Consider the following 24,212-nt stretch of genomic DNA (forward strand, 5'->3'; position numbering starts at 1 on the left):
TGTAAAAGGCTGAATTACCCACTCAGGAATCAGAGAAAGATTAAATTGTATTCAATAGAGTTTTTCATGTTAAGTGTCTTATTTTATTATATTCAGATCTTGTTTTAGAAAGTCCAAGTGTACATCCACCATAATTTTCGAGGGCAGTACCAACTTAAAATGTTTTATCTTTTCTTGGCTTTGTAAACAAAACCTTGTAAAACAAATTTTTGTTTTCAATACTTTGGGTTCAAACTACAGATGATTCGATCTCAAACCTGATAGGTAAACCAATTTTTTTTTTTTTAGAGTAGGCATTGCAGACGTGAAAGATCACAAATGTGTTCACCAAAGTGAGTGTGAGACAGATCACCCCAACCACTCTCCACTATTTCTCTGTGATCTTAGCCCAGCTGTGTGTGTTGTGAGTCATGCCTGGGTCTGACACTGACATTCAGAAGCTGGCATAGCTTAGCATCCACATCATAAAGGGCTCAGATCGATGGCTCTCCTTGTCAAGCTCTGTAGCCTTCTCTCAGGCTTTGTGAGATGTGGTTTGCATCATTTTCCTTCAAGGAAACGTTACGCAGAAACATAAATACAGTATACAACGAGGAGGCTTTCACCAAGAAATTGAAAGGGCACAAATGTCTAGGAATACAGGGGTTAAGACAGGGTTAAGACAAAAATGTACTGCAGGGAAAGAAATGGGAGCAGAATGCCCCTCTCTCCCCTTGCTTCTGCCTTGCATCCAGCCCTTCCCGGAAAGTGTGATGTGAACTGCCATCCAAGGTGGCTGTGGTACAGGCACAGGACTTGGGTGCTGCCCAGAGCTCAGTTTCAGCAAAAGCCTAAAGGGGAAGGAAACAGACGCCCTAAAACAACAGAAAATGATGCACTCCACTTTCCTGTGGTTCATCAGTTCATATACTTCCCAGGAGAAGTCAAATCATGCCCCAGAATAGGATACCTACTTATGACTTAGTGATGTTTTATAGTAATGTTGAAGAACCTTCACATCCATGGGCTCATTTGCTCTCACAGCTATCCTGCAAGATGGGCATGATTGAAAAAAGAAGTTACTCCCACTTTCCAGATGAGAAAACAGGCTCAAAGACAGTGAGTGCCTTAGCTGAGTCCTATCCAAGCAAGGCAGGGGGCAAAGCCAGGACTAAAGCACAAGGTTCTAATTCCTTCTCCATGATTTCCTGATGCCCATCATACCCTAATAGAATAGGATCACCCTGCAAGGCAACTGGTCCACATGGAGAGTCCTCTTAGAGCGCACTGACCCCTGATGCCACCTCTGCTTTGCAAGTTGGTGCATTAGACAAGCCCTGGAATGAGAGCCAGAAGATGTCTATTCTGATCCTGGCCCTCCGTCTACTCGGGCCACTTTGATCAAGCCATTTAGCCCCGTTCCCTTCAGGTGGCTCAGCTGGAAGTAAGAATGATAATGCCCGTGCAGTTGGCTCACCTGGTGACTGTGAAGGCCAAATGAGATGATGTGTTTGAAAGCACTTTGCAAACTGTGGAGTATCGCCAGCCATTTCTCCTAATTTGGCTCAGGGCAGAAAGACATCCAGGTGTGAAGAGCTTGGTGTGTGCGTGATGACTTTTAGGCTTGGGGATATTTGTGAACAGGACACAACAAATAAATCCATTTGACAGGGGCAGAGGACAGTATGCTGGGTGTAGTAGAAAATCCTAGAACCAGCAGTTCTTGAAGGGTTTGAAACTAAAAAATGATACAAAAGGCAGTTCTATTAGAGTTTCTGCTTTTTTGCTATTCCGCACCTCTGAGGATGGCGCGTTTAATCCTTCCTGGGATGGTAGGTTATAGAAGACTTCATGTTGAAAGTGCCCCGTAAGGAATATCCGTATATTTTGAAGTGCATGTGGTTCACCAGGCAGAAAACAGTCTGCCAAGTCTCTCATCCCAGGCAGAAGGGGTGACCCATGTGAAGACTCTGGTCTTCGCAGTGCCCCTGGGAACTGTCAGATGTCAGTGTGGCTGGAGCTTCGGCTGCTAGAGGGTGAGGTGGGAAGTTAAGCAGGAGTTTAGGAGACCCTGGGAAGCCTCTGAAAAAGTTTAAGCAAAAACACAATTAGTTTTATTTTTATTTTTTATTTTTTAGACGGAGTCTCGCTCTGTCGCCCAGGCTGGAGTGCAGTGTCGCCATCTCAGCTCACTGCAAGCTCCGCCTCCCGGGTTCACGCCATTCTCCTGCCTCAGCCTCCCAAATAGGTGGACTATAAGCGCCCGCCACCACGCCCAGCTAATTTTTTGTATTTTTAGTAGAGACAGGGTTTCACCATGTTAGCCAGGATGGTCTCGATCTCCTGACCTCGTGATCTGCCTGCCTTAGCCTCCCAAAGTGCTGGGATTACAGGCCTGAGCCGCTGTGCCCGGCCAGCTTTATGTTTTTAAAAGATCATTACCTCATACTTGGTTCTCAGCTCCCTGATCCTTTTAGTTTTTATTGGATAGAGGAGAGACCTTAACGTCTATAGAGACTAAGGAATGTGGAATTGGAAATCTGCCTGGCTCCCTTTCCCTCAATGTGCCTGCAGTCAGCCATCTTTCTCCAACTAAGCCGAAGGATGATGGAAGGCACCATACGACAGAGAGCTGAGTTAGGAAGGATGATGGAAGCACCACATGATAGAGAGCTGAGTTAGGAAGGGTGGGAGGGAGGTGGCTGAAGGGTCCTCACTGCAGTTGACAATTTTAAATAAATTGTCTCCCACGTTTTCTTCAATATTTTCCTATAGCAAATAGGAACTTTGACCAGATACCAGCTTCCTTCCATCCTTCCGTTAGACTCACAGCCCAGTTAGGATGTTCACAGTCCCAAACCAGGGATAGCACATGCCATTACCATAGTGGGGTGGGTGGAGGGGAGGAAGCAATGCTTTCCAGCCTTTAGAAGCCTCTGGTGATGTGCTGTGAACATGGTGAGGGAACCTGAACTTTGGAGTCAAGCAGGCTGGTCTGCAGACCTGGGTTCCAGCACTCACTGGACTCAGGATCTTCCCAAGTTACTGAACTTCTCTGACTGTGTCTGCATTTTCTCACTGGAAAATGGGAACAGTAATATCCCGCCTCCAGAGCTGTTGTGAAGATGAAATTGAAAGTGTCTCCAAAGCACCAGCTGTATAGTAGAATCTCAATGTATGCTTTTGCCCTTAAATGCCAGAAGTTAATATTCTTTCAATACTTACTCTCCTAGAAGAAAAAGAGATCCTGTTTGTGTGACGTTCCTACAGCCTCTGCCGTACTGTATTATGAAAGCTCAAGAAATAGAAGTTGATGATGAGGCATAGCGGGAAGAAAAATGTCTTTAAGATACCAAACAGGGAAAATTTAGGAAGGAATAAGAACCAAAAACTACATCAATTGATCAGGGTAAAGAATGTCTTACGCTCTGCTAAGGACTAATTTCCACTGATGATCTGAATGCCTGCTTCACTAATCATGTACTTTTCTAGCCAGAAAGACAATACTTGTAGGGTACGTTCCATTTTAATACACAAATCGTTGCTTTTCAAAAAGCCATCTTTTTTTCCCTCGCCACAGACAGCACCCCGAGGCCTGGCCAGCCCCCATGCCAGCTCAGGAGCATGAACTCTTACTGGAAAGGGTTCTGTGGGGAGTACAAAGTCAAACATAATTAGGCTTGCATTCAGAGCTCACTGCCTAGTGGGAAAAAAGACATATGCACTCATAACTCTAATTTAACACGGCGTCCTAGAAATTCCGTATCCATCTTCAAAGTTCTCTGGAAGCAAAAAGACAGGAGGAAGGACATTTTTAGAAGGAGGCTACTGGAAGGAGTGACTTTCGTTTCAGGCCTTAAAGAAGATGTGAGTTTCCACATGCAAGGAGGGAGGAAAAAAGCATGTTCCAGACAGATGAAGCAAGTGTGTGAGCAAAGGCTGCGGGGCGGCAGGGAGGGGTGTTGGGGGGTGTGTATCTGGACGAAGGCAGATATGGAGAGTGCTGGGGAAAAAGGTCTGGGAAAGGGCTTTGGGGACCAGGTGGTGAGGATGCTGAATGCCTCTTTGAAGAGTGAGGTTTTATTCTATATGCCCTTGGTGGGGAGTTGTGAAGGTTTTTATTCAAAAGAGTAGTGGGGCCAGGCACAGTGACTCACACCCGTCATCCCAGCACTTTGGGAGGCCAAAGTGGGCAGATCACATGAGGCCAGGAGTTTGAGACCAGCCTGGCCAACATGGCGAAACCCTATCTCTACTAAAAAATAAATAAATAACAAAAATTAGCTGAGTGTGGTGATGCATGCATGTAGTCCTAGCTCTGCAGGAAGTTGAGGCACGACAATCGCTTGAACGTGGGAGGCGGAGGTTGCAATGGCCTGGGATTGTGCCACTGCACTCCAGCCTGGGTGACAGAGTGCGAGAGACTCTGTCTCAAAAAAAAAAAAAAAAAAGAGCAATGGGAATGGTTCTTAACAAAAATATCTCTGGGCACACTGTATGTTCTCACTGAATATTTGGTGTGGTTTGGGTTTTACACCAGTTACAATATGAAGCTTGGTATCTCTGAGCCTAAAATCTGTGCTTTCCAAGGAGAGTAGAAATGTTAGTGTTCACTTCGGTCAGTACTCTTGCCTCCACTTGGCACTCATGCTGCTTCTCAAGCCTTGGGGTGTCCCTGGTCCTGGGGTACCTCCTACCCCTGCAGCCCTTTTCTAACCTATAGTCTCACCCCTCCTCTGCAGGCTCCCAAGCAGCCTCGCCTCCTCCTGCAGAGGGATCAGCTGTCACCCTGCTCCTCCCTCCTGGCCCTCAGCCTACCCTACTCGCGTGCATTCACCATCTCACCAGTGGAAGAGGCGTCCTTCCCCTATATACAGAGGTCCCTTCCCCTGAGCTCCTCTGCCTCAGCCTCCCCAGTTGGCTTCTCCCTCCTCCACACTCAGCCTCTTTCTCATTTGCACTTAGTTCCATTCCATCTTCAAAGAAACCCACTTGGATTGCACATCTCTCTTCACTACCACAAATCTGTTTCCTCACAGCCAAGTTTTCGAAAGAGTTCTCCACATGGGCGCCTCCTCCTCACCTCCCATTAGCGCCTCAACCCATTGTGATCTGGTTTCTGTGCCTGTTGCCCCTCTGCTCTGGCTGCAGTCCCCAAATGCCAGATCCGTCTGGCATCTGCTGCCCAAAACTCTCCTGGCTTGCAAGATACCACTGTCCTCTGACTTGTCCCCTGACTTGTCCCCTGCTGTTCCCTCCTTTAAGAATACACCTTTTCTAATGTTTTCCTCTGGAAAACTCACCTACTCCAATGGCTTCAGCAATCACTAGTGCGATGGGGACTTATAAATATTTTTTATCTCTACCTGGGCCTTTCTCTTAAATAACAGATGCATGTATACAACTGCCTACTGGGCCTCTTTACCTAGATGTTGTACAGTTACCTCACATTAAACAAAGCTGAATATATCCCCCACCAATCCATCCTCTGTGGGATGAGATGGGTGGGCCCCTCCGTTCACCTAGTTTCAGGAATCAGGAGACTGGATTTGTCATTGACTGCTTCCTCCACATTGAATTAATCTGTAAGTTCCATCAGTTCTACCCCATAGTATCTTCAGCCCATCCCTTCTCCATCCCTTCTGCTTTAGTTCAGGCTAACGATATCTGTCATCTCCATTTCTGCAAGAGCCTCTGACTGGCCGCCTTGTACCAGTCTTGCCCTGTTCTAATTCATTCTCTACTCTGCAGCTGGAGTGATCCTTTGAAAACAATATCTGATTATGTTACGCCCTTGTTTAAAATTCTCCAGTGACTCCTTGTAGCCTTAGGATAAAGCCTTAACTCCTTAGTACAGCAGACAAGGCCTTCCTAATAATAGCTAACACTTATCAAGTTCACAGTCCATACCCCGCACTGTTCTAAGAACTTTACACCTATGTCAGCGTACTTAATGCTCACAATTCCTGACATAGGTCCTGTTACTATCTGAGTTTTACAGTGGAGAAAATCGAGGCACAGAAAGGTAAGCACCTTGCACCAGGTCACAGAGCTAGGAAGTTGGAGAACCAAGATTCAAACCCAGGAAACCTGACTCCAAACCCACACTCCTTAGCAACACGCTGCACTGTCTCCGTCATGTGCCATAGCTTCTCATCCATTCAGAAATATTTATTGAGTACTGAAACTGGGCCAGAAGCTGCCTGGGACACTGGGGATATAGCAGGAATCCAAACAAAGGTCCGTTCACATGCTAATGAAGACAATGAGTAAGAAACAGGATGGTTAGTAAAATTATTAGGTAGCTAGATTAGGGATGAATGCTAAGAGAAAACAAAAATAAGTAAGAAAGAAGATAAGGGGGAGTCTGAGAACAGATATGTGATGTTAGAAGGAGTGTCCAGGGAGGACTTGAAGGAAGTGAGGATGTCTAGGAGAAGAATATCAGCTGAAGGAATAGCAAGTCCAAAGGCCCTGAGGTGGGAATAGTTCCTGGTAGGTCTGAGGAACATCAGAGAGGTCAGTGTGGCTGGAGCAGAATGAAGGAGGGAAAGGATGATGGTTAGGAAAGGATGGTGGGGGCTAGGTACAGACAGGTCAGGTCATGTAGGGCCCAGAAGATCATTGTAAAGACCTTGGCATGAACTGTGAGTGAGATAGGATTCTAGGCAGAGTGACATGATGAAACTTACCAACAGAGGAGCGATGTGATTTGAATGAATCTCTTTGGCAGCTCTGTTGAGGACAGATGTAGGGAAGGAACGGTGGAAGCTGGGAGACCAGTCAGGGACCAGTAACAATGATCCAGGCAAGAGAGGATGGTGGCTGGAACTAATGTAGTAGCCGCAGAGGTGGCAGAAGTGGGCAGAGCTGGATACATTTGGAAGGCAGAGCCAATAGCACTTACCAAGGGACCAGAACAGGGTGTAAAAGAAGAAACAAGGGGCCGGGTGCGGTGGCTCACGCCTGGAATCCCAGCACTTTGGGAGGCTGAGGCGGGCAGATCACAAGGTCAGGAGATCTAGACCATCCTGGCTAACACGGCAAAACCCTGTCTTTACTGAAAATACAAAAAAATTAGCCAGGCGTGGTGGCAGGTGCCTGTAGTCCCAGCTACTCGGGAGGCTGAGGTGGGAGAATGGCATGAATTTGGGAGGCGGAGCTTGCAGTGAGCTGAGATGGCACCACTGCTCTCCAGCCTGGGCGACAGAGCGAGAGTCCGGCAGGAAGGAAGGAAGGAAGGAAAGGAGGGAGGGAGGGAGGAAGGGAGGGAGGGAGGGAGGAAGGGAGGGAGGGAGGGAGGGAGGGAGGGAGGAAGGAAGGAAATAAGGGTGATTGGAAGGTGTGGGGCCTTAGCCACAGAAAGAATGGAGTTTGCCTTCTCTGCGATGGGAAAGGGTGAGAATAGCAGATTTAGATGAGTGACATCCGGAGGTTGATTGGCATGCATTAAGCCTAACGTCCCTATTAAGCATCAAAATGGAGATGTTGACCAGACACAGTGGCTCATGCTTGTAATCCCAGGACTTTGGGAGTCTGAGGCAGGAGGATTGCTTGAGGCTAGAGTTTGAGACCAGCCTGGGCAACATAGCAAGACCCCATCTCTTAAAAAAAAATGTTTTTTAAATTAACTGGGCATGGTGGCTCACTTGTAGTCCTAACCACTTGGAAGGCTGAGGCAAGGGGATCACTTGAAGCCAGGAGTTCGAGGCTTCAGTGAACCATGATCCCACCACTGTACAACAACCCTGTTGTCTGGGCAACAGAGTGAGATTCTGTCTCTTAAAAACAAACATGGAGATGCATTGTCACCTCCCACCCTCACCCCCATTTGAACACACACTCACATGTATCTCATGTCCTAATCCTACTGAACTACTCAACATTCCCCAAACTAGTTGTGCTTTTTCACGTGTCCAGGCCTCACATCCGCTGTTCCTCTGCCTGGAAAGCTGTTAGCCTATCCAGTTGAGAAAGTCTTCCCTGGCCATGCACGAATGCACTAACTTGAAAATGTCTCTTTACTTTCCTTTCTTCCCTTCCAGACCGCAAAATCCAGTCTCATTCACCTTGATGTGCCCTGCACCTAATCCGGGACATGAGGCATAGTGGGTACCTCCTAGGTTAGACGGATGGGTGAGTGGGTGAGTGAACGGAGAGGTGGACAAAATGAGAACTCAGCAGTTAGACCCAACTGTGTTTTGATGGTAATGATGGGAATTCCCCTGGCACATCGCCAGGTGAGATGATCATTCAGCCTGAAATGAAAGAAACAGCAGATGTCAGGAAGTTTTTGTGAATCCTGCCTTGTGCGTTAGAACTCTCCAGCATACGTCCCCTTTCCCGGACACTCTCCCTACCTTTCTCCCCCATTTCTAGCTCCTGGTCTTATTCACCTGTAGCATCAGTAAACATATACCCTGTACTGTTTGCATCCAGGTCTGTAGGAGAAATTTTGGTTATAAAACCGGAAGAGTGTTTAACCTAACGTCGTGCTGCAAGCTTGCTTTCCACGGGCCTCCGGGTCTGCCAAAATGATCAGGCCTCATTATTTAGGAAGCTGCCTCAGCCAGGCATTACTAATTTGGGCATTACTAATTCGGATGCCTATTCAGGCAAATGAGCAATGAATGTAAAGTGCTTTTGTCAGTGAATTGCCAGTGAAGAGAAGAGGGAGTGGGGGAAGTAAAGGGAAAGTGATAGAATGTTTGAGCTTTGCTTCATTTCCAGAAAGGACAGCCATTGCTTCCTGGAAGCTGGGCTTGGCAACAGGCGTGGAGGAATGGGAAAGATTTATTTCCCTTTGCCAAAGCTCAATAATTCAGCTTCAGTATTTCAAATCAATACATTTCTTGCAAAGTTTCCAAGGGCTGCATTAAAAAGGCCATTTTTAAAAATTATCAGTGCATGACAGCATCCTCCGACAAGACTGGCATGTCAGGGATGAGTCCAGTCTTCCAAACAGACAAGACACCAGTGAGAAAGGAGGCTGCCACAAGCAGGAAAGCAAAGTCAGAGCTGACAGCAAGACCAACCGCACCTGCAGGGCCTCTGGCGTTCACACACCTCATTGGTTTTGTAGAGCTCTGTCTGAGATGAGCAGCTGGCTCCCTCCTTCTAAGTGCTTGTGTGGGGAAATCTGCGACTCTAACTCCGTATTTCCTTGAAGCTTCAATTCATCACTGAACTTGGGAAAGACTAACTTGGGGAGGTCTCCATCACAATCTAGCATTGCTGAGATGTCTGACAGGCCGAGTCACTCATACTTTTGTGAATTGTTAAAAATTTCATAGTTCTGACATCTGGACGTCTTGACTTTCGGTGATAGGAGATATGGAAAGACAGTAAAAGGCTGTGTGTTTACTGTTGTTGTAATCCCCACTACAGATTCCTTTTTTTTTTTTTTTAGAGACAGCATCTGGCACTGTCACCCGGGCTGGAGTATAATGGCGCGATCTTGGCTCACTGCAACCTCCGCCGCCCAGGTTCAAGCAGTTCTCTTGCCTTAGCCTTCCAAGTAGCTGGGATTACAGGTGCCCACCACCAGGCTAGTCTAATTTTTTGTATTTTTAGTAGAGGCAGGTTTCACTATGTTGGCCAGGCTGGTCTCAAACTCCTGACCTTGTGATCCGCCTGCCTCAGCCTCCCAAAGTGCTGGGATTACAGGTGTGAACCACCACAGCCGGCCAGAAATTCCTTCTATTTCGATGTTTTATGTTCGCTAGAATCGTTCCTTAGTTCTTTCAGTGGGAGAAGCCAATCATCCCCCCCTTGATGGCGAGTGCCCTTTGAGGCTCACAGCCATTTGATTCTTCCTGTGTATCCCCTCTGGTTGTTGTCTCTGTTTCTGGAGTGCAGTGGTTCCTGCACTTTGGACTGTAACCCCCTTTGGTGGGGCCAGAGACCCCTTAGATTAATTATCACGTTTCTTTCACTTACTGCCACAAAAGCCAGCAGCAATTCACCAGGAGAACCAGACGATGGGAGCTCTTTTTTATGAGACACCAAAGGGGCTCTGTGTTTCCCAGCATGAAGGCTTCAGTGACAGAGTCTGGGAGGACAGCATAGGCAGCAGTATAATTTTCAGAATCCCCACGGAAGAGCAGAGCAACTCAATAGCAAAACCAAAACCCAGTGACAAGACATCCCCAAGTCCCACCTTAATGGGACTTTTGGTAGCCTTTGGAACAGGGAAAACCCAAAAATAGCCAAGAGGTATTCACCAGAAAGCCTGAAAATGGGAGTGGTTTTGCTCATTCCTAGTACCGGTAGTGAGTGCAAGTGGCCTCGAGGAGGTCTGAAAGGTGTAGAGTTCTCTGGTTTCTGTGAACTCTGCAACTGACCAGCCACATTGATGGCCAGCTTTCAAGATAGCTGTGGAGAAGCTGCTGGGAGTGGAGGCACATTGAAAAGGTTAGGGACGGCCGGACGTGGTGGTTCACTCCTGTAATCCCAGTACTTTGGGAGGCCAGGCAGGTGGATCACCTGAGGTCAGGAGTTCGAGACCAGCCTGACCAACATGGTGAAACCCCATCTCTACTAAAAATACAAAAATTAGCCAGGCGTGGTGGCACATGCCTGTCATCCCAGCTACTCAGGAGGCTGAGGCAGGAGAATCACTTGAACCCAGGAGGTGGAGGTTGCAGTGAGCATAGATCGTGTCACTGCACTCCAGCCTGGGCGACAGAGCGAGACTCCATCTCAAAAAAAAAAAAAAAAAGAGAAAGAAAAGGATGGGGCAGCAGAGACTTAGATGCAAGGTCTCCCAAAAGAAACAGAAGCAGGAGATTTCAGAAAGCCAGCTGCCATTTATTTGAATGCTACATGAAAACAATAGAAGAGAGGGCTTGCTAAGGCTGGAACCATGCCATTTCGTAAAAATTTAGGAAAACTGTCTACAGATGAAAACGAGCAACAGAAAAGTAGTGAGGTCAAATCCCACACAAAGTTTTTATAAGATAAAGGAACAGAAGGAGCAGAATAGCATCCCTAAAGAAAGTGTGCCAAAACAACATGCCGTTAGAACAATTCAAAACTGTACTTACCTCTAAATGAGCTAAAAGGTAAGAAAAAGATACGAAGCGTGGGGCAAACACAACATCAGTCAGAATTAGAAAAACTTCCAAATGAGATGACAGAACTCTGGAAAGAATTAAAAGTAAAATAAAAATCATTTCAGAAATCAAGAGTAAACTAGTAAGAATACAAGATGAATCTTTACAAAAGGTGATTTTTTTAAAAAGAGAAACACAAGGGAGAAGCAGGAAATTTTTTAAAATGAAGAAACAAGAAAGGTTTTAAAAACAACTCAAGAAAAAGTGACAAATATTGAAGAAACGCAAAGAAATTTCAACATGTGGGTAATAGGAGTCTCTGGGGGGAAAAAAACCATAAAACAAGCTTTCGTCTGCATCACTGCAGTCTGTGCCCCTGTCTTCACATGGCCATCTCCTCTCCTCTGCGTCTCTCTTCTGTTTCCATATAAGGACACCTGTCATTGGATTTGGGGCCCACCTGCATAATCTTGAGATCCTTAATGACATCTGCAAAGAGCCATTCTCAAATTAGGTCTTATTCACAGGTTCTGGGGATTAGGACGTAGACATTTCTATTTGGCAGCCAACATCCAGCCCTCTCCAGTCACTGAGCTAGGAACTGACAAAAACAGGATTTGAATTTTGTTTTTTCATTTTATTATAACGTGGTTAAGAGAAATTTTAAATATTTCCATCAAGTTAGCAATTCTTGCCAACAAAAGTGGAAAGCAGGACTTTATATATGTATATATATAAAGTCAGAGCCTCATTCTGTCACCCAGGCTGGAGTGCAGTGGTAAAATCATTGCTCACTGCAGCCACTCGTAGGCTGAAGCAGTTCTCCCACCTCAGCCTTCTGAGTAGCTGGGACTTCAGGCATGCACTACCATACCTGGCTAATTTATTTTGTTTTTCAAGGAGATGAGGATCTTGCTATGTTGCCCAGGCTGGTCTCAAACTCCTGGCCTCAAGCAATCCTCTCACATTGGCTTCCCAAAGTGCTGAGATTACAAGTGTGAGCCACAGGACCTGGCCAACAGCATGCTTTTACAAATAGTAGGATAGCAGGAGGCCAGCCTGCAGACCACCCAGAGACCTCAGCCCATCTCACACTCTGCCCAACCCCAGGGGAGCATTTTTGCACTTGGTGGATTAGCATTACTTGCTCCATCCATGATGGGCCACTCATGCTCTTCACAGATTTTCCTGACTCCTATGTCAAAGTTAAGAAACAGACATCGGCCTTTCTCCAGAACTCAGAATATTCACATTTATATTGTAACACTCATACCTTTTCTAGCAGAGAATGAAAAGCACCTTTGAAGAACCATAAGCCATGAGTGATGACGGGCCGAAGGGAATGAGGGCTCCTACCTCTTGGCACCCCTACCATCCTGCCTCCAGGACCCCTGCCACCTACTTAGGAGTCTGCCCTTAAAAGTCGAGGGTCACCTGACTCATTCCTCCCCACTCATTCATCTGACTGCCCACCAAAGCTAAGTGTGAACAGCCTGCGTTGATTTATCATTTTCCTTTTGCCTACTTCCTCTGGTACAGAGATCTTCGTGCTTTCATCCAAGTGAATGATGTAAAATCCCAGGTGGGGTGACAGAGCCAAGGAGAAAGGGGTTCTGCAGCAAGGGAGGGCCTCCCAGTATGAGCCTTGGAGTCTCAGAGGAGCCCAGGGACAAAGCACGAGACGTCCAATTACATATCTGTTGCCCTGGAAGAGGAGAGACGGGGTTCAGTTTGTGGTAGTGTTTAGTTTTCCTGACTCCAAGTGACCGTCTTAAGCCAGAGGATTAGTAACCTTTACAACTCTAATACTGGGGATATATTAATAACTGGTGAGAAAAACGATTACAGCTTTTTTATTGATAGGTCTATAAAAGCTATTTCCCTATGAATGTCCTCAGAAAGGAGGAATAAGGAGATGAGATAGAATGGAATAGAGAGAAGTCTGTCTCTCACACACACACACACACACACACAAATGCAACACAATTATCTTTAAATAGAAGTTGCTTCTCCAAGTTTGTTTTTTTTTGTTTGTTTGTTTGATGAGGCGTCAGCAACGCTGTTAAAATGATTTCATCCTGCCTGTGTGTCACAGCAGTCTGGCCCGCGTAATGCTGAATCAGCAGCAGCCCAGACAGCCTTTTGGTGGAGAGTAGATTCGACACCCAAAGGCAACCAACGGGGCCTTTGAAAGCACTTGGAAGCGCTCTCCAGAGAGCCAGGGAAGAGGACAAGGAAGAAGAGGGTGCAGTGGAATTCTCCTTAAAAGACGACATCTACTAGAAAAGCCACGCTTTGGAGGTGGTGTAGGTCAGATCTGCCTTTGGGGCCCTGTGTGTATTTTCTGAGGTCTGTTAATGTAAAAGTTCATTTCACACTCCCTTCTCCCAGCACCCCCCTACCCTGCGCCCACACCGCCTGTCCACCTCCTGGAATTCAGTGATTATCTGGACTGTCTCCATCCTGAGAAGAGGCTTTTTAAAATTTCGCAGGAGAATAGAGACACCTGAGAGGGATGGGAACAGGTGCAGCTGAGCCACACAAAGCCAAGCCTCCTCCGTGTGAGTGACGGGCGGATCAGGTCCCTGTCCAGAATGAGAATGAATTTTACTCTGGTTACACTTTGCTTGCAAAGGAATGTTCTGCAGACTGTGCCGGGCACCAGAGATGGTCCGTGTGCAGTTTAAAAGAGCAAGAGAGGAAAGAATTTTCATCCTCCTTTATTCAGGCACCCTCAGGAGAGTATCGGTGTTCTGTGAACCCTGCAAATCCTGCAGGATCTTTATGTTCTCTGTACCCCATCCATTTCCGCTGAGGATTACAAACATTCTTGCACCAACTTTCCTCTAGCAGTTTCGATTTCTCAATAAATCTGTTTGAGGAACATTTCAACTCTTAATATCTGTTTTCCTGCTTTTTTTTTCGTCTTAAACTCAGGCTTCTTTGTAAGCAGACATAGCAGTAAGTTTGATAATAAAAATGGCCTTTTTGCCCTGCAGTATAGGAAATGCTGCCTTAATGCCTCTTTGCTTTAGAAACTCATCCTTCTATAGCATCTCTCCTCGCGTAGCCAAGTTGCGTCATTTTACATAAAGTAAGGTTATTTGCAGTGATTGACCTTAACTACTATGAAGAAAAACTTTCAATATGTTAGCAGTGATGTCTGTAATACCTGAAGAAGGGACGTTCCCTATTTAAGGTCAGGAATGTGCATTTCAAATACAGAAATGACAGCTCAAACATTTCATTGTTTCCCCTTCTAAGTGAGAAGAGGACACCCTTCCTGTCTCTCTTTTCTGTTTTTCTCCCCAAAATATCAAGAGAGATACATATTTCTCTTCTGAAACCTTATTTGGTTTTTGCATTACATCACAGGTACATATTGTCAGAACCATTTGCATACACAAGACTAAAAAAATACACTAGACGGATTCTCCAGGGATCCATGGATAAACTTAAGGTAGTCTATCAACTTTGAAATCACAGGCAAATATTCGTGTGCATGTGCCTGTGCATTTTGAAGGCGGGGGGTTTGTGAACTCTGGCTGAATTCTCAAAGAATCCTGTACCTTCTTCCTAAAGCTGAGAAGTACTTGCTCTCATCTCTTCCTTACTCCCTTATTGCTGTCCCTTCCCCATTATCTTTTTTAAAAAATATGGACTTTAATTAAAGTGTTGATGCTTAGATCGCCATCCATTTTCTGCATTGATTTTCATTTTTAAAATACTGCGTTACATGACTTCGTTACTGAAACTTTGTAAAGGCACCCCTTAGATTTTGCACCTGAGGCAAATGTCTTACTTGCCTCAGCCTAGCCTGGGGCCTGAGTGGGCTCCTCCTTCAGCCTTCTTTCCTCCTGCCTCTCCCTGATCCAGGCTGTCTTCCGCAACCCCACCTGAGCCATTTTCCCAGCTTGCACGCTGACCATTCAGTACCCTCCTCAAAGCGCTGTACTGGGCTTCATAGCTCCTGCCAGAGCCGTCGCACACCTCTAAGAATGCTCGCTCCAGCTTCTGCGGCCCCAGGGAGCTGCTGAAAGTATGTTGGTCTTCTGGAGACATGGGACAAAGTGCAGCTCATCTACTATCCAGTCCTTGTCCTACCCAACTCCCCAAAATGCATTGCGCACTTTCTGTGTACCAGGTGCTGTGCAACATCTCTATAGGGATCACCTCATTTCATGCTCACGTTTGCCCTAAGAGGTGAGGACTGTGCTGGACTCCATTTTACTGCTGGGGAAACGGATTCAGACACGTAACTTACCCAACGCTAGTAAGCGATGCAGCCAGTATTTTAACCCAGGACAATTTGACTCTGAAACCCAGGGTCTGATCTAAAATGCTACATGCCTTTCACCACATTGGACTTGCTGCCCAAAAGCAAAAATGAGAAGAAATCTTCTGAGTCATGTTCGCGAGGCTGAGTGGCAAGCTCTGGGTCCGTTTTGCTGTCAACAGGTTTTCTGCTGAAAACCCCTTTGTAGCTAAAACCAGGTAAAAGTCAGAAAAATCCACAGAATGAAGTTTATAAGGGAAAAAAAAAATCATTCGAGGGAATTGACTGTGACTTGGGATCTGAACATGAACATACAGTGTTCTTGTTCTTGGACTTCTGGCTGAAAGACATGAGTATAACCTTCCACCCTCCACTTGGAAACTTAGTGCTGAGATACAGGCTAACCTTGAGGACAGAAATAGGAAATGTTTTGGAACCTCCAATTCCCTAGTGACAGAATTTGTTTGCAGAAAGCAGCTTTGGTCGGATAGCACAGTCAAGGTTAGAGGCAGACCCAGAGGAGTGAGATGGGGAGCCTGTCAGAATGCATCCAAGGCTGGCCTGGGGGTTTTGAGCAGATTTGCAGAGAGCAGGCTGGTGGGGAAGGGAAAGGAGGCAGAAAAGGCTCCGGAAATGTGCCTCTGGGAAGCAGCTTGAAGGGCTCTGAGGACACTTGGTTTTCTTTTGAAGGGCAGAGTACAGGGAAGAATTCTAAGTAAACCCTGCCCTCGGCAAGCAGAGGTCAGAAGGTGCTCTACGGGCCCTGAGCAGAATTCGGGATCTGCAGCTAGACCAGGCCTGCCATGAGAAGTTGAGTTTATGGTTTATTATTCCTCATTCGCTTGCATTTTTACAGTGCATTTTAGAGTGCAAGGCACTTTTACATCCATTATTTCCTTTAACCCAGAGGAAGTTCACTGGATAATACAAAAAGCCTGGAGCTGGAGCTTTGGTCTTTAGGTTCATTGTGACCTTGGGAAAGTCCCTCGGTCTCTCTGAGCTTCAGTTTCTTCTGAAAATACGGTTGTGCCAGCTTTAGCTCCCTCGCAGAATAGATGATGGCATGGCATGGATGCGGAAGCATCTGGTAATGTTTTGAACTGCACAGAGCTGAGTGTCCTGACCATCAAAGCCGGAGCTGGAGTAAGTGATGAGATGTGTCGGGGAGGAGAGGGGTGCCAATCACAGACTGCAGAGCTGGCTCAGATGTGGACAGCCTAGGAATGGAAATCTTTGGCCGTACAGTCTGGCATTACCTGGGGACTGTTATGTGCCAGGCGCCATGTGCAAATCACTGTGAAATCCCCTTCAGCTACCTGCGTGGACATTTTAACTCTTAACACCTGTACCTAACAATTCACAATTTCATCTCCCAGACGGTGGAAGATGCATTGAGGAGCATTGCTAATTTGGACTCAACTCTGACAAATGAGGAATTGTCTGGAAAAGTAGAAATGATAGGAGAGGGTGAGAATAAAAACATGATCTTAGGATTGGGGAAGGGAAATGAGAGACACGAACAGATGTGTTTTCTTGACTTCAGGCAAATCTTTAAAATTTAGGAAAAAGTACTTAGGATCTCATGATCTGAATGCGGAGACACAACTCAGAGTCATTTGGGCTGCTCTTGAGAATGAAATCCTGGTTTATCAACTGCACATGACCCTCATTGGAATAAGAAGGAAGGGAGACAACTAAAGAAACTGATGAGGCTATATTGGGGATATTCTCTGATGAGCTCAATTTTTAAATAAGTGTGTGTGTGTGTGTGTGTGTGTGTGTGTGTGTGTGTGTGTGTGTGTGTGTGTGTGTGTTTTGAGATAGAGCCTCACTCTGTCACCCAGGCTGGAGTGCAGTGGCGCGATCTCAGCTCACTGCAACCTCCGCCTCTTGGGTTCAAGTAATTCTCCTGCCTCAGCTTCCCGAGTCGCTGGGATTACAGGTGCCCACCACCACGCCCAGCTCATTTTTGTATTTCAGTAGAGACAGGGTTTCACCATGTTGGCCAGGCTGATCTCAAACTCCTGACTTCCAAGCAATCCACCCACCTTGACCTCCCAAAGTGCTGGGATTATAGGTGTGAGCCACCACACCCATCCCTTAAATACTTTTTTAAATATAAAAGTAACACATGCTTAATAGAATTGATAAATAAAAAAGGAAAAGGAGACAGAGAATATCACCTACAATTCTACTGTATCAATTGCTTTGAATATTTTTTATGTTGTATTGTATTTTTCTATGCATTGAGATTATATATGTACACATACTATTTTTCAATATGAATACATACTCTTTATCATGCTACTGTCTGCATTAATTTTCTATCATAGATATTGTCAGTAACCATTATTTAACTATTTCCTTATTGCTGTTCCTAGTTTTTCATTATTAAAAATAACACTGCAACAGACATCTTTGTGCATGAAAGATTCTTCCACATACTAAGTTATTTCTTAAGGTAGATTCTGAGAAGTTAACATTTACAGGGTTCTTAAAATATCACTAAGTTGTTTGCCAGAGAGATGATGCCAATTTATCTTCTCACTGTTTTGTGAGTACCAGTCTAATGAGCTCCGATTTTTAAAAAGATGTATATAATGGATGAAAAAGCAACTTAATGAAAAGAAACATATAAAGGAGAGTTTCTTAGCTCTAGAATTTTAAAACTTGAGTGAGCTGCAAACCATGGAATACGCTTAAGACAACAATAAGTGTGGGCAGCAGTATAAGAATAAGCATGATGTCAGCCTGCTGATGGAGTTGGATGGCGTAACATCAGCAAATGGCAAAGAAACCAAAACTGTTCAACTTCTTTCTCTCTTCCATGAAGGAGAACGATTGTCAGACTGAAACAGGTAGTGCAAACACTGGCAGAAGGGAATTGAAGCCCGAGATGGGTGAAGTGATTGAAAAGCCAACTAAGTTCTGAATAAATGTAAGGCTCTTGGCCCAGACAAATGACGTCCCAGGGTCGAGAACTCAGAGGGGTGAAAGATAAGCCACTGGCAGTGATCCTACAGGGTTGTGGGAAATGGAAGCTGTACTGAAAGAATGTAAACTGTTGTTAACCTGATTTTAGGAAGAGAAGCTGGGGAAAATGTGTGTGTATGAAATAAAACAGCTAACCTGATGGAACTTCCAGATGAAATTCGGGACAGATTTTCAAACATACATGTTACGAGTGGAAGACATTATCACTTTGGAACCAGCCATCTGCTCCTCATCCTCTCTCCTCATCCTCTTTAATAAGGTTGCTCTAAGTGTTGTAGTTGCTGTATTTCAGGATATCAGGAAGGCATTTCATTGAATTTCTGATGGTGCTTTCATGGATGAGCTTGGAAAATGTCCAAAACCCAGAGTATTTAGATGGATTGATAATTGAACAACTTTTCCCAAAAGGAGTCAATAACTTGATCAGTATCCATCCAAAAGGAGGTGACTGGTGTGTCACCAGGGTACTCCTATCTCAGCCGAAGGATATGACACCATATACTTGTATAATCTGTACTTTGTCAGTAACCTGTGGAGGTGACAGATGCTTAGCAAAGCTGTAGATGATGTGAAATTACAGAGTATAGATGCTAGAAATAGATGGAAATCTGGAGAGACGGCAGCAGGCTGAGATGATGGTTAAAAATAATAAGATAAAATGCAGTATCAATTAATATACATTCTTACAGTTGGGTTCCAAGTGCTAGCTATACATATGCAGGTAGAGTGAGATTATAAAGGTGATTATAATAATAACAGTACAAAAGCAATAGCTAATGTTTATTAAGTGATTGCTCTGTGCCAGATATTAGCCTGTGTGTTTCATATCATCATCATTTGTATAATTTTACTCTGCACTAGTTTTATGTCTTCTGAAAATTGTGTAAGTACATTATCTATGATTCAATGATATTTAATTCACAGGTTGAAAGTTGTCCTCATTTTTCAGTTGACGCCAGCAAGACACAGAGAGGTTAAGTAACTTGTACAAGGTCACACAGCTGGGAAATAAAGGTTCCATGCTTTTGCTCAGTGCCTGCATGCTTAACTACTGTGAAACTTTTTCTTTTTAAAATTTAGTCATAAATTTAATTTGATGTCCTGCCAAACAACCAAATAAGCTTAGAGAGTTACGTAGTTTTTAACGTGGGCTTGGAGCCAGATCACCTGGATTCAAATGTCAGCTCTTCCATTTCCTGGCTGGGTGACTTTGGCCAAGTCATTTAACTTCCCTGTGTTCTAGTTTTCTCCTCCATAAATGGGGATCGTTCCTGTCTTACAGGATTGTTGCAGGGATTAAATGAGTTACATATGCAAAGCATTTAGAATGACTCCTGGCACGTAGCAAGCCCTTGCTTACAAGTAAGTGCTTTGCTGTTATTAGGCTACACAAAAAGCACTATGGTGGGGTGTTAAGAGTTGAGACTGTAGAGCTAGACCACCTGGATCCCTGTCTTGGCACCATCACTTCCATCTCTGTGTGCTACAGTTTTCTCATCTGTAAAAAAAGAAGAATAATCATTGCAGCAATAAGATTCAGTGTAAATGTTCAATAACTGCTGGCTGTTATTATCAATAGAAGTATATTGTCCAGAGAAAGAAAAATGCTAGTCCTGTTCCTACTGCTGCATTTGGGAATTGAAGCCACATAAGATCTCTGGAGGAGACAGGCAGGCAGGTTGGTGAGGGTCTACAAACTGCGGTGGAGGAGTTAGCTTCGGACCAATTAAGAATGTTTCATCTGGAGGGAAAATGACTAAGCAAGGACATGGTAACTGTCCTCACTGTGTTGAAGGTTACAAAATTGGTGTGTGTCATGGAATCAAGTTATGAGACAACATGGGATGTTGGGAAAAGTCAGGGGATCAGGGGCAGGTTGATCTCTTAACTTCCAGGCTTGAGCTTCCATCTTTCACATTTGATGATTCTGTCTCCAGCACGTAGAACCTAGAGCAGATTCCTATTTATACAGAAAGTTTGGATAAAGAGTGGTTTTGCTAAATGGCTACTGTAGCAGAAAAGCTTGAACTGAGTGTTGCTCAAATCAATAAAATCACCTAATGACTAAGCCCTGTGTTTTCTATCTTTTAAACTGAAATCAGAATGCAACAGATTTCACTGGGCTTTTGTGAGAATTACATGACGTAATCTGTATGAAAGCACCTTATCAACTCTGAAGTACTACCCCAATGCAGGCAGTTATTTTGGTTGTTGCCATAGCTGGATTATAACTTTTCTAAGAATTAGAATGTAATGAAACACTCTTAAGCATTAATCTGTCTTCTGTGATTCAGAAGATCCTTCAGGAAGTTACAAAATCTCAGGGTCATGGCCGTGGGCATGGAGTAATTCTGTAGAAAAAGATCCTGGCTGTATTTGTATTTTTTGGCTTTTTGGATTCAAATTAAATAGGAGCATATTGACTACATTAAACCCTGAAGGGAATAGAGATCACATACTCTAAGCCCTTCATTTTACAGATGAAGTCACTGAGCCACAGAGAAGCTAAGTGTCCTGCCCAGAATCAAATGTTGATTCACGGCGGATCTGGGAATAAAATCCGGGGTCCTGTCTCCCAACATGTTTTTCATCATTAGTTGAAGAATATCTCAGAAAGTCGGAAATCAGGTGAAAATGTACTAATGAATGTGGCTGCCCCTTAAAGCATGGAATTGAAGAAATATTAGAAATAAATTTAAGGGCCTGGGTGTGTCACCGAAGGATATGACACCATATACTTGACCTACTCGGGAGTGGGGGAGAAGTACAGTAGAATTTTTAGTAACTTTCTTAATCACAGCGGTTTGTTTTCTCTGTACAACTTTCTTTTCAAATATTCTCTGAAACTAATTGGCATTAAAAATGCTGATCTTAGTAAATAGTCCTCCAGAGGCGTGATATGTACACAGGGAATAGTATAACATGGGTGCAGAATCATGGTCTCCCTCTCTCCTTTTTGTCCTTTTCCTAATCATCATTAACATCTATATTCTTTGACTTTGTTGAATTAAAGTTGCAAGAGATGGCCGTAAATAAAGCAAGTTATGTATGTACCTCCCTCGTTCTGCCCATGCAGCTTCTGTTCCGTTTGCAGCTGTGAGCCACGTAAGACTCTCAAGACCAAGCACCCATGAGTGCCTGGGAACAAGTAGCCTGTGAAGGGAGGATTTTATTCCTGGATGCATTAAAAGCAGAGTCCCACCTACACCTCCCTCCTCTTCCCATTTATAAATCTACTTCTCCAGGGATCTACAGATTTTTGGGCTATATTTTTAGTCTGTTGATAATTTGAGAAAGTCTCCAAGTATCTAAGTCTTGGATGGGTGGGAGTCAATTCACTCAGTCTTTTTTGAATCCCTAATTGATGTTCAAAACCAGTCTCAATTCTGGATCTGGATGGGACATGCATGTTGAAGTACAGTGTGATGGATAAGCACAGATTCTGGAACCAGATTGCCTGGGTTCAAATCTCCACTTCTCTCATTACTAGGGTTACGTGACCTTGGACAAGTCCCTTAAATGCATCGGGCCTCAGTTTCCTAATCTGAATCCCTATCATAGGGTTGTGTGAGCATGCAGTTGAATGAGCTAATATCTATTCATATAAAATGCTTAGAGCAGTACTAGGTGCATAGTAGTGTTTAGTTAATGACTATTAAGTAAATTAAATCAGCCTGATTAGAATTGCCTCCAGGTGCAAGGCTGTAGTCCATTTAGACACTGTAACACACAAGGTCTTAAGGGCTTTAGGTTTAAAGAAAAGGGGTTTCTCCCCCTCCCCCGGCTCAATTCTACACCATAACCTTTTTATTCTATTGAATTAAAAAGCAAGTAACAGTGGGTCTTGACTTTGAACACCAAAGTGTATCAAGCCTCTTTCCAGCTCTGACGAACGCGTCCACCTACTTCTCTCTTTATGCGAAAGGAAGAACAGCGACGCTGATAAATGTATTGAGTGGCCTGGTGCAGGTAGCTTGCTCTGTCAGGATAACTTTTGTATGACTGCTGGGATCGCCGCAGTCTCCCCTGTAACTTGCTAGGTCCCTCTTGTACACAAGCCCAGGGCATTCGCGTCGGTTTCTGGTGAGGGGGTTTCCACACGGTGGCCCTGGTTGCTTCAGGGGCTGGGCTGTGGGAGAGATTAATGGGAAGTGAAAAGAGAAACTGTTGTGCTTAACCGGCAGAGCTGTTTGGAGTGTGACTCTTCTTGTATTTAGGGAAAAGATTACTCATGAGTATTTTCTTCCATAGAATATAAAGAACCTCAAATTACTACTTGCATCCCCCACCCCCTTCTCACCCGCCTCCCTCCATTGCAGCGTGTCCTCTGCAGAAACTTCAGCATTTTACTCTCATTTCCCCTCCCAAGCGGGATTCAGTTCTGTATTTGCTTTGGGGCCCTTGTTTCCAATAAGCCACCCCGTACTTTTTCCTGTTTCTGCCCAAGCATCTTCTGCTCTCTGGACCTCTCACCTCCAGGCACCTTCCTAGGCCTGAGGGACCAGACCCTGACATATGTCCCCAAATGGGAACTCCCTGTGTGAAGGAGAGGAAGGTCCATAATAACAAATTGCGGTGCCATTCTTGTTCAGAGGTGACACCATTGACAGTAAGGAGTTAGGTTTAAGGTTTTTACCAGTTTGAAAATGGAGATTTTGCTGAGTAACCCTCACTGCCACTCCTACCTCCCTGTGATTCCAGATAAGTGTTTTCAAGGTCATTGGAGAGACTTGGTACTTCCCATATCTGTGGACTGTTTTTAATAGGCATCACTTTCTGGCCAGTCAGGAGTCAAAAACAAAAACCTTTAGTGACTGTATTTTATTCTAAAGATCATAAAGCAGTAACACACCATAAATTATTTGAAATTCTCGTTTGTTTCCATGTGAAAAAAAAATTATCCTAAAAACACCAAGAAAAAAAAAAACTGTTAAATGCTCATCTCTAATGTTCCAGTGCCCAGTAGTTCTTTTTTTGGTGCACTACAAAAAACGGGTTTTGGTTCTGGGGGGCTTCCACAGGTTTAGAGTAAGCCAACTACCATTCCTCAAAACTACACTTTGCAAAGGAGCCACCTGGAATGTCCAGAGGCCCTGGAGAATTTGAGCCGTTTGTTCCCCACTTCAGCACGTAGGAAGAGCACCCCATGTAGCAAAACAGATTGTTCTTTGGCATGCCTGCTTTAGGATGAAAGGTGATTTTTTCCAGGATCAAACTAAGGGACACTTTTATAACACACTTGTGAAGTCTTCTTAGCAAGTTTAAGTAACTTACATTGAAAGACGGAAGCTCCTCTTAGCAACACTGATGCCGTTGCTGTATTTGAACTATTGATTCACACCATGTGATTTTAGAGAATGAAGATCCATTGAACATCTAGCTTCTTCTGACAAGCAGTTCTTAAATTTGGTCTCATGTCTCCTTTTGATTCGTAAAAAGTAATGGAGACTCCAAAGAGCTTTTGCTTATGTAGGTTATAGCTATCTGTAGTTACCATATTATTATATAAATTAAAACTGGGTATTTACAAAATATTTATGAATGTAGCAAGTAAAATAGTAAGCCAACTCTATATTAATGCGAACATATATTTTAAAATACATTTTCCCAGACCAAAAGTAATTTGTGAGAAGAGTGGCATTGTTACACATTTTTGAAAGACTCTTGAAAGTCCGGCTTAATGGAAGATGGCTGGACTGCCATCTCTGTTTCTGCATTCAATCTTTGCAAGATCACAATGTCATATGCGTTCTAGAACATTCCACCTAAGAATGAGAGTGAAAAAGGCAAATAATTAATATTGTTATGATAAGATGTTTTACTTCATAGGCACCCCACAAAGGTCTCAGGAACCCTGATGGGTCCCGAGATCACAGTTTGAGAACCAGTGTTCTAACTTATCAAAGATT

General features: G+C 44.4%; 1 protein-coding gene across 4 annotated transcripts in view; it reads left to right on the plus strand.

The window, feature by feature from the left end:
* The window catches only part of ETV6 (ETS variant transcription factor 6), a 245,414-nt gene that overhangs the window by 167,244 nt on the left and 53,958 nt on the right, over positions 1 to 24,212 (plus strand). The window lies entirely within an intron of this gene.

The sequence above is a fragment of the Macaca fascicularis genome, chromosome 11, assembly GCF_037993035.2.
Source record: "Macaca fascicularis isolate 582-1 chromosome 11, T2T-MFA8v1.1".
Taxonomy (NCBI): domain Eukaryota; kingdom Metazoa; phylum Chordata; class Mammalia; order Primates; family Cercopithecidae; genus Macaca; species Macaca fascicularis.